General features: G+C 39.3%; 1 pseudogene; it reads left to right on the top strand.

Moving 5' to 3' along the window:
* Positions 1 to 14610: 14610 nt before the first annotated feature.
* LOC133053379 (U4 spliceosomal RNA) lies at positions 14611 to 14728 on the top strand (annotated as a pseudogene).
* Positions 14729 to 15104: the final 376 nt, after the last annotated feature.

The raw sequence follows: 15104 nt of genomic DNA, 5'->3' as shown, positions 1-15104 counted from the left end.
TATTTGGGGAGGGTGAGTGACTTGTGGGAGACTTGCTCTATCAGACTTGTTTGAACACATTAAAAGAGCTGGAGTCAGGATTCACCTGTATATAGACAATTCTCTTATGCATATTTCAATTATGAGATCATATAACAGCATCTATGGGATTTCACTTTTTCTCTTTGAATATTTTTCTACCTGTACAACAGGAAGATAGCACTATCTTGGAAGTCATATTATTGTATTTGGACTTTTCTGTCACCTTTCCAATTGTTCCAATTGTGCCTAATGACTTCCAGACACTAAATATGGCCCACTTTATAGGAACTCCTCCTTCATGCCAGAGGCTGTCAAGAATATGTAAAATGCAAATGCACAGAAAAACCAACCTTCTGAGGAGTTTTGGAAATAAAGAAAGACCATAGGAAAATAGACCAGTAATTTGCTGATTGACATATTAGTGTCAGGGAAATCTGATGAGAATTCAACAAACCTTGTAATTAGTTCATTTGGTATGATTATCAAAAAGTCCCTATTTCTCCCAGGTAGTTCTCATTAAGTCTCTTCTCTCATCACATACACTGCCTACAGTTGATGATCCTGCTTGATCTCAAATGTAAACTACACTTTTCAACTTCTTCCTTAGTCTCCAGACAGGAATACTGATGATCTCATTGGCCATTCTCTTTGTTTACTGTAAAAATCAGGAGTCTAGCCCTTTTCTTCTGACACCTTCAAATATACCTCTGTGGAGGCCATACTTTCATGTTCCTAATATTCTCTCCTTTTCCCCCGAGGATCCAGATACCCCATTCAATACTTCTTATATGTTTCTCATAGAGACGATTGTGACCACTCTCATGATCTCTTATCAATCTTACAAACTATGAAATAGGTAAATATGTTAAGTGCTGGGAAAGCTTCACTAATACCTGAAAACTTCTTCATAAAAAGGACACTCATCCTTACTGAAACATTCTGGGGAACAGACTAATAGATTGGTGGGAATGGATACAAAGGAGATTCATAACCTTACTGTGGAAACTATTGTGGAATACAACAAAATCTATAAGTTCTTTCACTTGTGATTTAAAAAACAGGCATGACAGCATGGCATGGAAGACAGGAAGCAGAGCCATATACCCTTGGGAGAGAAGTTTGTACTTCTATAATTCTATGACAGACCTGTTCAAGTCATAAAGTAGCCTGTCACCTTGATAAAGGGATATTTGGGCCTCAATGCTAAAATTTATTCACTTCACAACAAACTATTGCACTCTTTGCTTCTCTAGACAAGGGAAAAGTTAAGCTAGAGCTTATTATTCACAAATAGAAAGAGAAATATCCCTATGGATCAGGCTTCCTAAGCCAAGATAAGGCTTATTTCAGATGACAGGAAGCAAGTTCCAAAATGTGAATGGAGAAAAGCAAGCACCTCATAGAAAGACACTTTTTACATTTTTAAAAGAAAAGTAACATCCAGAGGTCTATTAAAAACAAACAAACAAAAAAAAGGCACAAAAAATTAGAAAATGGCTTAACCTTTCAGTATGAACCAGATGAAATCCTATAAGAAAAGAAAGAACATTTTTGTATCTGACGTTAAGTTAGATGTCTGCTCATTTGTGTCTGATTATTTGCAACACCATGGGATGTAGTCTACCAGGCTCCTCTCTCCTTGGGATTTTCCATGCAGGAAAACATGTGCAGCTTTTCACTTCTAACTATATTTCATTGAGTTAGATTTGTAGAACTGAAGAAAAGCATCGCATGTATTTTTTTCTTTTTCTTTTTTTTTGCATTTCTTTCAAGACAAAGCAAACCATAAAAGCTCTTTGCTCCAGAGTCTTTATGAAATTCAAAAGTTGTACTTGTGAATGAGTCACCTTTATAATATTGTGGACTGTGATGAGTCAAAGCAAATAAGTGACAAATTAAATTAAAAGATTAACTTCTAGAAATCTGGCCTACCTTACATTCAAGTGAGATCAATTATGTTTCTAAACCATATAACAGAGCCATTCTTTTGTTTATCATTCAATACCTAGGGCAGGAGAAATAGGTAGATAGATGGAGTAGAGTACACAGAAGAGAAACTTAAATCTCTATATCAGACACAGTTATTTTCTATATTTTCACTTTTTTTTTTTTTTTTTCTTTCTAGACATCATCTCCCAGAACTTCCTAATAAGTGTAATGTTGCCACAGATTTTGTGCTGTCTTGGTGTTGGAAGTAAAACAGGCCCATGTCCTGGGGGCACTGATTTTCCCTCAGGTCTCCAGGAATAAGTCAATAGGTCCTGTGTTTATGTTCTCTGTAAAAGATTCTAGAGATGAGGTTTTGCCAACACCCAAATGTACCTGGAACCCATAGGCATGCAGTACCAATTGCAGATTAGGAACTTGTTATCATTTGTACCTCCTGGACATGGTTTGCAACAAACTCAATAACTAACAGACACAGTGGTAGACTTTATAGTGATAGCGAAGTCTCTCAGTCACGTGAGACTCTTTGTGACCCTGTGGACTGTAACCTACCAGGCTTCTTCATCCATGGGATTCTCCAGGCAAGAATACTGGAGTAGTTTGCCATTTCTTTCTCCAGGGGATCTCCCCGATCCAGGGATCAAACCCAGGTCTCCTGCATTGGAGGCAGACACTTTAACCTCTGAGCCACCAGGGAAGACTACCTACAATTAAAATATGAAGTACAGGTAATGTTGGGTTGAAGAGAGGCTGGATATGTATCAGTGCCCATAAGAAAACCATGCAGGGGCTGATTGGAGTTAATTTCAGGTTGCTACATCTGAAGTAAATATATTTTATAGCATGCTGCTACAACTATGTGAAATGGTGGCTGCTTATGCTGTATTTCAAGGATGGCTGTAACATATTCCCTAATTAGGTCCTACCACTTATTCCTACCATCCTATCCCTGTAAGAAATATTCACTGAAGAGGAAATACCACTAATTTTGCAGCTTGACACTAGAGCTATTGTATGTTTTAGAGTAAGGGAGGGACTTAGAATCAGCCTTTTATACTCATACTAATTCCAAGCAAGAAGAAAATACAGCATTCCAAGACTGTAAAGCAGATAGGGTCCTCAAAAGTATGTTTATTTGCATATTTACTCCACAGAATAGACATGAGAAGCTTTCTCTCCTCCACTAAAACTCTCTGTTGAGTTTCACTGTTGTAGAGACCATAGTATCACTTGGAGAAGCAGAACAAGAGGGTTTATTCAGCGATGGTGTAGGCTCAGCAGAGGTGCCTCCAGAGGTGTGTGCCTGGACTTTGTTTTGGGTATCTTTTATACAGCACAGACTTTCAGGTTTTCAGGTCTTTCCTGCTCAAGCAGCTCAGATCCCTCCTCCCCAGGCAGTTTAGTTTCCCAGTGATGAATTGAGCAAGCAAGATGACAGAAGTGGAGGTGCTGAGTGGTGGGCAAGAGGTGTTTTAGTAAGATCCCAGAGGCAGAAGTCAGAAAGTTGTTATTCTAGAAGGAGTTGCTATTCTTATTGAATGAGGGGTTCCCACCTCATTCCCCCTACTAATGCTCAGATTGCATCAGCAGCTATCAGAGAACATCACCCATCAATTTCTGACATCCTTTTTAAAAAAATAGCATTTGGATGATCACTTTCTGTTCAACAACTGCCTCTATGAACCCCTTACAATCCTGAATAAAGGGATGTGATGCAGGAAATAAGTAGGCACATGTCAAGCATGACTGTAACTATCCCAATCACTGTTTTAAACCCTTCTAGCCAGGAAAAGCATCCTCCAAAGAGGACTTCCATATCCCATCCCTTGAAGGTGTGAACTGAAACATGGGTACTCTTCCTGGTATTTTAGCTATGTCTGTCACAGACTTTCCATTGTCATCTATTTGGAGTCATCAGTCAGTTTGGTTGAATTTCCCACAATCTTCTCCTTTCTCCACTAGGAACTAGTCTAGTGCCAGATGAATATGAATGATGGCAATTCTCATCTGGGATTGTTGCTATGCCAGCAGTTCCAAAGCAGTATTAGTTTTATTGGTTGTAAGCTCTATCACCACTTGTAGTTGCATTAGTCTATTTAGCAGATAAATGGGAGTCCTATATCCCCAACTCCCATCTTGTGCACATGTGGCTGGACTATTATATTAAAGAATTCACTGGGTAGGCCAGTCATTTTTACCCCATTTTTAATGACCTCCTATTTTGACAGACCGCCTTCCCTGATGTTTTAAATCTTTATCTATTGGGACACTTAGCATGTCTCCTTGTGAGCCAGGTAAGGAAAAAAACAAAAAACAAACAACAACAACAACAACAACAAAAAACTGGGTGAATCACCCCTACAGTGCAAGTCCCTTTCCTTTGGATAGGAGTTGGGAGTAGGTCCTTTCCCACCAATCCAGATGAGCATTTCTGGGGCCTGCCATAGTTCTGGGTTTGAATAATTAAGATGCTCCCAATAAGTGCTGACAACTGGGGCTGCCAAGCATGGATCAGTAGTGGGCTGGTCTCTGATAACGATTATGAAATGACAGAAACTGGGAGGAAGAGCTGTCATGGATTTTCCTTTTCCCTTTTGAGGGGTCCCAGTACAAGGTCAGGTTTCTGCTACCTTGAATGACTATTGTTCTCAGCATTATCAAAAACAACTCTTAGATTTTGTTTTCCTATCCAAAGCATAATCTATTACCATTCAGTTTAAACATTTGTCACCTATTGTAATTGTGCACAAAGTGCAAATCCAGTGCATCTCCCACCCACCTGTTGATGACTTGAATCAGTTGAAGTATTTAGAGGGCATCTTATCCCATGCCCCTCCATGGCAACATCTAGTGCATCTGGGGTCCTCCAAAGACTTAGCAGTTAGTGATACCCAGTTCTCGGGCTGCCTCCCCAGCTAGATGAATAAAAAGATTATTTTCCTCAGCAGGCATTTCTAATATGCCTTTTAGAGAAGCCCGCAACTGGTCATATAGTCCCTTGTTGCCTAGCTTGGGGTACAACACCTTGGATCTAGTTGTAGCAGCTCAATGGTCAGGTATTGTCATTGAGGGAGTTAAATGGGAGTAGGACTGTTTAGGCCAGCCTCAAGAATTTGTTGAGTCACAGTCATAGCATATTATTTCTCCAGGGGTGTCAGAACATCACCCATCATCTACCCATTGTAATCGGACCTTATGATGATAGTTTCAATACAGTTTCCACCCCACCACCAGGAGCATTTAGAAACAGAGTTGTAACATGTAGGTGGCTAGTGTGTATAGTAGGTGAAAAAGGGACATGCCTTTCCTATAAGATTAAAATGTCTATAATCAGAACAGTCAGCATGGTTTCTAGATGGAGCAGAGATATAACGACTTAACAGAGATACAAGGGGGGAAAAAAAGTTGCTTTCATATCTAAGCTGTTAACAGTAAGAGAAAGCTCTCCCGCCCCCAACAAATAAGAAGTATGAGGAGATAGGTGAAGTGGAGAGAAAGCTTTGGTATGATAGTACACTGCAGGGGTGACACAGAGTAGAATCCTATTTCAAATAAGATAAATAGAGGGCATTCCAGTTCAGTTGATAGCCAATACACTTGTTGCTCACTGGTCCTGCTGGTTCCTCAAGCTTCTGTTGTGTGTAGACTAACCAGCTTCTGGTGTGGCCAGAACAGGGCTTGGAATTCTTGCTTCCATTTTCCCAAAGTCAGGTTCATGTGTTCCCGTGGATTGAGTGCTGCTTCCCACATCTCTTGGTTATCAGTTGGGTCTGCAGGTTTGACTCTGGAGTGATTGATCTGAGCATCTATTCCTGTCATGTTGAGAGCGGTGAGGGTGTTTAAGATGAAAGAATAGGGCCCTCTCCACATTTGTTTCAAGGGCCCTTTCTTCCAGTCTTTTACCCATACTTGGTCCCCAGGTAGGTAGGGCTGTACTCTTATGTCTAAGGATATGGATATCCTATCCATGACACATTTGTGTATTTAGGAGATGGTGTGTCTTAATCCTTGCAGCTGTTTATGTAAGTTCAAGACTCCCAGATCTCTGGTGTCCCCTCATAAGATGGCCAGAGGGGGCGGTCATCCTCATAGAATTTCAAATGGGAAGAACCAGGAGCAGTCCTAAGATGGCAGAAGAATACGACGGCAGACCATGTTCTTCCCCACAAATTTGTGGAAAGAACATTTGGACGCTGAGTAAATTTCACAAAACAACTTCTGTATGCTGGCAGAGGACATCAGGCACCCAAAAAGGCAGCACAATGTCTTCGAAATGAGGTAGGACAAAATATAAAAGATAAAAAGAGAGAAAAAAAGAGGTAGGGATGGAGATCCATCTGGGAAGAGAGTCTTAAAAAAGAGAGAAGTTCCCAAGCACCAGGAAACCCTCTCTGGTGGGTCTGTGGTGAACCTTGGAATCTCAGAGCACAAAATAACTGGGAGGGAAAATAAATAAATAATTAAAATCCACAGATTATATGCCTGACAAGAACTTCCAGTGGGGCAGCAGCCCAGACGCTCGTATGCCCCACTAGCAAGTGGGGCAGGGACAGGGAGGAGCCGGCCGCATTGATTAGGGTAAGAACCAGGCCTGAATGCCCTGAGAGCAATCTGAAGGAACTAGCTTGAGATAGCAACCCAGACTGTGGTATGGCTGTCACACGATACCACTACAGTTCAGTTCAGTTCAGTCACTCAGTCATGTCCAACTCTTTGTGATCCCATGAATTGCAGCAGGCCAGGCCTCCCTGTCCATCACCAACTCCCGGAGTTTACTCAAACTCATGCCCATCGAGTTGGTGATGCCATCCAGGCATCTCATACTCTTCCATACCCTTCTCCTCCCACCCCCAATCCCTCCCAGCATCAGGGTCCTTTCCAATGAGTCAACTCTTCACATGAGGTGGCCAAAGTATTGGAGTTTCAGCTTCAGCATCAGTTCTTCCAATGAACACCCAGGACTTATCTCTTTCAAGATGGACTGGTTGGATCTTCTGGCAGTCCAAGGGACTCTCAAGAGTCTTCTCCAACACCACAGTTCAAAAGCATCAATTTTTCGGTGCTCAGCTTTCTTCACAGTCCAACTTTCACACCCATACATGACCAGTGGAAAAACCATAGCCTTGACCAGACAGATATTTGTTGGCAAAGCAATGGCCAGACAGACCTTTGTTGTCAAAGTAATGTCTCTGCTTTTTAATATGCTATCTAGGTCGGTCATAATATTCCTTCTGAGGAGTAAGCGTCTTTTAATTTCATGGCTGCAATCACCATCTGCAGTGATTTTGGAGCCCCAAAAAATAAAGTCTGACACTGTTTCCACTGTCTCCCCATCTATTATCCATGAGGTGATGGGACCAGATGCCATGATCTTAGTTTTCTGAATGTTGAGCTTTAAGCCAACTTTTTCACTCTCCTCTTTCACTTTCATCAAGAGGTTTTTAGTTCCTCTTCACTTTCTGCCATAATGGCAGTGTCATCTGCATATCTGAGGTTATTGATATTTCTCCCAGCAATGTTGATTCCAACTTGTGCTTCATCTAGCCCAGTGTTTCTTATGATGTATTCTGCATATAAATTAAATAAATAGGGTGACAATATACAGGCTTCACATACTCCTTTTCCTATATATAACCAGTCTGTTGTTCCATGTCCAGTTCTAACTGTTGCTTTCTGACCTGCATACAGGTTTCTCAAGGGGCAGGTCAGGTGGTCTGATATTCCCATCTCTTTCAGAATTTTCCAGTTTATTGTGATCCACACAGTTGAAGGCTTTGGCATAGTCAATAAAGCAGAAATGTGTTTTTTTGTTTGTTTGTTTGTTTGTTTGTTTGTTTGTTTTTCTGGAACTCTCTTGCCTTTTCAATGATCCAGTGGGTATTGGCAATTTGACCTCTGGTTTCACTGCCTTTTCTAAAACCAGCTAAACATCTGGAAGTTCTCAGTTCAGGTATTGCTGAAGCCTGGCATGGAGAATTTTGAGCTTTACTTTACTAGCGTGTGAGATGAGTTCAATTGTGCGGTAGTTTGAGCATTCTTTGGGATTGCCTGTCTTAGGGATTGGAATGAAAACGGATCTTTGGAATGAAAATGGATCTTTCCCAGTGGCCACTGCTGAGTTTTACAAATTTGCTGGCATATTAAGTGCAGCACTTTCACATCATCATCTTGAAAAGCCTAAATCTAAGACATGCGAGGCACACTAACAGAATAAAGGACTGAGCAGAGGTAGCCAGCTGCGGACTGGCCCATCCCCAACCCAGACAGGCGGGCAAGGACAGCAAAAGCTGGAAGCGGGCGATCACGACTTCAGAGAGGCATCCTGTACCACACTGCAAGGAGACTTCTTTGCTAACCAAGACTTCTTGGGATTCTGGACGATCACCATTTGCTGGAAGGGTCGCAGCCAGAGATCAGCTCCCCAGAATAGATACATGGCATACCTCAGAAGGCACTCCCGTTATACACCCAGAAAACTGAGAGACTGGGATGGGGGAGGGGATAAGTCACTGCCTTCAACTGGGGTCGACTACATGCACCAAGCGCCTGGTAACCTGAGCTGCTCGGACCTGCGACAGGCTCAAAACGTAGGCCCAACCAAGTATATGCCTTTGTGCAGTAGCCTAGAACCTGAACCTGAGCAGCTTAGATTTGGGGAGCACATGCAACCCAGGGACTGCAACACAGTTCCGGGCAGAGCAGCCTAGAGTCTGAGCAGTGTAGACTGGGAAAGAACACTTGCCATGAACCGGGGCAAACCCAGTGTGGCTGAATCACTGTGAGCACATGCCAGTGATATTTGTTTGCAGTGTTCCTCCCTCCCCAAAGCATGACTGAACAAGCGAGGCTAAAAAAAAAAAAAAGTGACTACCACCGCACCCCTTGTGTCAGGGTGGAAAATAGACACTGAAGAGACCAGCAAACAAAAGCTAAAATAAACAGAGGGAACTGCTTTGGAAGTGACAGGTACAACAGACTAAAACCCTGTAGCTAGCACTGACTACATAGGAAGGGGTCTATAGAACTTGAGAAGTACAAGCCAGACCAAGGAAATGTCTGAAGATGAACTGACCCCACACTGTCCACAACAGCTCCTGAGAAAGCCATAGATATATTTTTACTACTATCATTTCTTAAATTAAAAAAAAAATAATAATACTTTTAAAAAGTAAAATTAATTTAATCATTTTTTAATTTTCCAGTCTCCATTACTCATTTAATTTTCATTTTTATAATCTGCTATTACCTTGAGAAAAAGAAAAAAAGAAAAAATTCCTATTTTTAAACCAAACATCATATATATATATATATATATATATATATATATATATGTGTGTGTGTGTGTGTGTGTGTGTGTGTGTGTGTGTGTGTGTGTATGTATACATATATACAATTTCTGTGACTTTGTTATATTTGTTTGTTTTTGTTTGTAATATTGTATTTTTGGGAATCTAACTTCTACTCAAGATTTTTAATCTTTGCTTTTTGGTATATGTTAACAAGTTTCTCCACCAGGCGGCCTCTATCCATTTTCTTCTCTACCCAACTCGGTGAAACTCTTTGTGTGTTCCGGGTTGTGGAGAATACTTAGGGGACTGATTACTAGCTGGATCTGTCATTCTCCTTTTGTTTCCCCCTTTTATTCTCCTGGCCACCTCTGTCTCCTTCTTTCCACTTCTCTTCTCTGTGTAACTCCGTGAACATCTCTGATGGGTCTAGACTGTGGAGAACACATAGGGAAGTGATTACTGGCTAGTTTGCTCTCTTCTCTTTTAATACCCCCTCTTCTCCTCCCGGTCACCTCCAACTCCCTCCTCCCTCTTCTCTTCTCCATGTAACTCTATGTACTTCTCTGGGTGGAGAAACTTTTCATCATTAACCTAGATGTTTTATCATTGATGCTGTATAGATGGAGAAGTCCTGAGGCTACTGTAAGAATAAGACTGAAAACCAGAGGAATGAGGCTTAATTCTAAACCCTGAGAACACTGGACAACTCTTGACTCCAGGGAACATTAATCAATAGAGGCTCATCAAACGCCTCCATACTTACACTGAAACCAAGCATCACCCAAGGGTCAACAACTTTCAGAGAAAGACATACCACACAAATTCTCCAGCAACACAGGTACATAACCCTGAGCCTCAATACAGGCTGGCCAAAGTCATACCAAACCCACGGACATCTCAAAACTAATTATAAGGCACTTCATTGCACTCCAGAGAGAAGAAACCCAGCTCCACCCACCAGAACACCAACACAAGCTTCCCTAATCAGAAAACATGGACAAGACACCCCTCCAACCCCACCTACAGTGAGGAACCTCCACAGGAAAGAACCACCAACTGCCAAAATACAGAAAGGCCACCCCAAACACAGCAAAATAAACAATGAAAAGGCAGAGAAATACCCAGCAGGTAAAGGAACAGGATAAATGCCCACCAAATCAAACAAAAGAGGCAGAAATAGGGAGTCTACCTGATAAAGAATTCTGAATAATGATAGTGAAAATGATCCAAAATTTTGAAAGCAAATTGGAGTTACAGATAAATAGCCTGAGACCAGGACCGAGAAGATACAAGAAAGGTTTAACCAGGACATAGAAGAAATAAAAAAGAGTCAAAATATAATGAATAATGCAATAAATGAGATTAAAAAAAAAAAAAAAAACACTCTGAAGGGAACCAGCAGTAGAATAATGGAGGCAGAAGATAAGTGGAGTAGAAGATAGAATGGTAGAACTAAATGAATTAGAGAGGAAAAAAGAAAAAAGGAATTAAAAGAAATAAGAACAACCTCAGAGACCTCTAGGACAATGTGAAATGCCCCAACATTCGAATCATAGGAGTCCCAGAAGAAGAAGACAAAAAGAAAGACCATGAGAAAATAGTTGAGGAGATAATAGTTGAAAATTTCCCTAAAATGGGGAAGGAAATAATCACCCAAGTCCAAGAAACCCAGATAGTCCCCAAAAGGATAAGCCCAAGGCAAAACACCCTAAGACGCATTTTAATAAAATTAATAAAATTAAATACAAACAAATATTAAAAGCAGCAAGGGGAAAACAACAAATAACACACAAGGGGATTCCCATAAGGATAACAGCTGATCGTTCAATAGAAACTCTTCAGGCCAGAAGGGAATGGCAGAACATACTTAACGTGATGAAAGAAAATAACCTACACCCAGATTACTGTACCCAGCAAGGATTCCCATTCAAATATGAAGGAGAAATCAAAAGCTTTACAGACAAGCAAAAGCTAAGAGAATTCAGCACCACCAAACGAGCTCTCCAACAAATGCTAAAGGACCTTCTCTAGACAGGAAACACAGAAAGGGTGTATAAACTCGAACCCAAAACAACAAAATAAATGGCAATGGGATTATACTTATCAGTAATTACCTTAAATATAAATGGGTTGAATGCCCCAACCAAAAGACAAAGACTAGCTCAATGGATACAAAAACAAGACACTTATAGATGTTGTCTACAAGAGAACAACCTTGAAACAAGGAACACATACAGACTGAAAGTGAAAGGCTGGAAAAAGATATTCCATGCAAATAGAGACCAAAAGAAAGCAGGAGTAGCAATACTCATGCCAGATAAAATAGACTTTAAAACAAAGGCTCTGAAAAGAGACAAAGATGGACACTACATAACGATCTAAGGATCAATCCAAGAAGACATAACAATCATAAATATATATGCACCCAACATAGGAGCATCACAATATGTAAGACAAATGCTAACAAGCATGAATGGGGAAATTAACTATAACTCAATAATAGTGGGAGACATTAATACCCCCACTCACACCTATGGATATAGCAACTAAACAGAAAATTATCAAGGAAACAGAAACTTTAAATGATACAATAGACCAGTTAGACCTAATTGTCATCTATAGGACATTTTAACACAAAATAATGAATTTCACCTTTTTTCTCAAGCACACACAGAATCTTTTCCAGGATTGATCACATCCTGGGCCATAAATCTAGCCTTGGTAAATTAAAAAAAAAAAAAAAAAAAATGAAATCATTCCAAGCATCTTTTCTGACCACAATGCAGTAAGATTAGATGTCAATTACAGGAGAAAACCTATTAAAAATGCCAACATATAGAGGCTGAACAACACGCTGCTGAATAACCAAGTCAGAGAAAAAATCAAAAAAGAATTCAAAATATGCATAGAAATGAATGAAAATAAAAGCACAACAACCCAAAACGTATGGAACACTGTAAAAGCAGTGCTAAGGGGAAGGTTCATAGCAATACAGGCTTACCTCAAGAAACAAGAAAAAAGTCAAACAAATAACCTAACTCTACATCTAAAGCAACTTGAAAAGGAAGAAATTATGAACAACAGAATTAGCAGAAGGAAATAAATCTTAAAAATTAGGGCAGAAATAAATACAAAAGAAGCAAGAGAGATCATAGCAAAAGTCAACAAAACCAAAACCTGTTTCTTTGAGGATGTAAATAAAATTGACAAACCATTAGCCAGATTAATCAAGAAACAAAGGGAGAAAAATCAAATCTACAAAATTAGAAATGAAAATGGAGAGATCACAAAAGACAACACAGAAATACAAAGGATCATAAGAGACTATTATCAGCAACTATATGCAAATAAAATAGACAACTTGGAAGAAATGGGCAAATTCTTAGAAAAGTACAACTTTACAAAATTGGAACAGGAAGAAATAGAAAATCTTAACAGACCGATCACAAGCACCGAAATTGAAACTGTATTCAGAAATCTGCCAACAAACAAAAGCCCAGGGCCAGATGGCTTCACAGCTGAATTCTATCAAAAATGTAGAGAAGAGCTACCACCTATCCTATTCAAACTTTTCCAGAAAATTGCAGAGGAAGGTAAACTTCCAAACTCATTCTATGAGGCCACCATCAGCTGAATACCAAAACCTGAGAAAGATGCCACAAAAAAAAATAAATAAATAAAATAAAACTATAGGATAATATCACTGATGAATATAGACGCAAATATCCTTAACAAAATTCTAGCAAACAGTATCCAACAACATACTAAATAGGTCATACATCATGACCAAGTGGGATTTATACCAGGGATGCTAGGACTCTCCAATATCCACGAATCAATCAATGCAATACACCACATTAACAAATTGAAAAAAGAAAAAAAAAAAAAATGATTATCTCAATAGATGCAGAGAAAACCTTTGACAAAATCCAACATCCATTTATGATAAAAAAAAAAAAAAAAAAAAAAAAAAAAAAAAAAAAACCTCCAGAAATCAGGAATAGAAGGAGCATACCTCAACATAACAAAAGCTATATATGACAAACCCTCAGCAAACATTATCCTCAATGGTGAAAAATTGAAAACATTTGCCCTAAAGTCAGGCACAAGACAAGGGTGCCCACTGTCACCACTACTGTTCAACATAGTTCTGGAAGTTTTGGCCACAGCAATCAGAGCGGAAAAAGAAATAAAAAGAATCCAGATTGCAAAAGAAGAAGTAAAACTCTCACTGTTTGCAGATGACATGATCCTCTTCATAGAAAACCCTAAAGATTCTACCAGAAAATTACTACAGCTAAACAATGAATATAGCAAAGTTTCAGGACATAAAATTAACACAGAGAAATCCCTTGTATTCCTATACACCAACAATGAGAAAACAGAAATAAAAAGTAAGGAAACAATTCCATTCACCATTGCAACGAAAAAAAATAAATAAATAAAATACTTAGGATATATCTACCTAAAGAAACAAAGGCCTATATATATAAAACACTGGTGAAAGAAATCAAAGAGGACACAAATAGATGGAGAAATATACTGTGTTCATGGATTAGAAGAATCAAGATATTGAAAATGAATATACTATGCAAAGCAATCTATAGATTCAATGCAATCCCTACCAAGCTACCAACGGTATTTTTCAGAGAACTAGAACAAATAATTTCACAATTTGTATGGTAATACAAAATATCTTGAAAGGTCAAAGCAATCTTGAGAAAGAATAATGGAACTGGAGGAATCAACTTGCCTCACTTCAGTCTCTACTGCAAAGCCACAGTCATCAAGACTGTGGTACTGGCACAAAGACAGAAATATAGATCAATGGAACAAAATAGAAAAGCCCAGAGATAAGTCTACGCACCTATGGACACCTTATCTTTGACAAATGAGGGAAGCATATACAATGGAGAAAAGATAATCTCTTTAACAAGTGGTACTGGGAAAATTGGTCAACCACTTGTAAAAGAATGAAACTAGAACACTTTCTAACACCATACACAAAACTAAACTCAAAATGGATTAAAGATCTAAATGTAAGGCCAGAAACTATAAAACTCCTAGAGGAAAACATAGACAAAACATTCTCTGACATAAACCACAGCAGGATCCTCTATGACACACCTCCCAGAATATTGGAAATAAAAGCAAAAATAAAGAAATGGAACCTAATTAATATTAAAGCTTCTGCACAACGAAGGAAACTATAAGCAAGATGAAAATCCAGCCTTCAGAATGGGAGAAAATAATAGCAAATGAAGAAATGGACAAAGAATTAATGTCAAAAATATACTAGCAACTGCTGCAGCTCAATTCCAGAAAAATAAAAGATCCAATCAAAAAGTGGGCCAGCTTTGCACAGTGGCAGTATCATAGCCAATGAGGTTTATCCAGGGCGTGATTATTGCTAATTGAAAACTTTTCCCAAAAAGTGGGCCAAAGAACAAAACAGACATTTCTACAAAGAAGACATACAGATGGCTAACAAACACATGAAAAGATGCTCAACATCACTCATTATCAGAGAAATTCACATCAAAACCACAGTGAGGTATCATTACACACCAGTCAGAATGGCTGCTCTCCAAAATCTATAAGCAATAAATGCTGGAGAGGGTGTGAAGAAAAGGGAACCCTCTTGTATTCCCTTGGTGGGAATACAAACTAGTACAGCCACTATGGAGAACACTGTGGAGAGTCCTTAAAAAAAAAAAAAAAAAAAAAAATCCTGGAAAAAGAAGAGCCATATAACCCAGCAACCCTACTGCTGGGCATACACACTGAGAAAACCAGAATTGAAAGAGACACGTGTACCCCAGTGTTCATTGCAGCACTGTTTGTAAT

This window comes from Dama dama, chromosome X (assembly GCF_033118175.1).
Source record: "Dama dama isolate Ldn47 chromosome X, ASM3311817v1, whole genome shotgun sequence".
Lineage (NCBI taxonomy): Eukaryota > Metazoa > Chordata > Mammalia > Artiodactyla > Cervidae > Dama > Dama dama.
The sequence above is the reverse complement of the archived record's forward strand: the minus strand, read 5'-3'. Positions and strand labels throughout refer to the sequence as shown.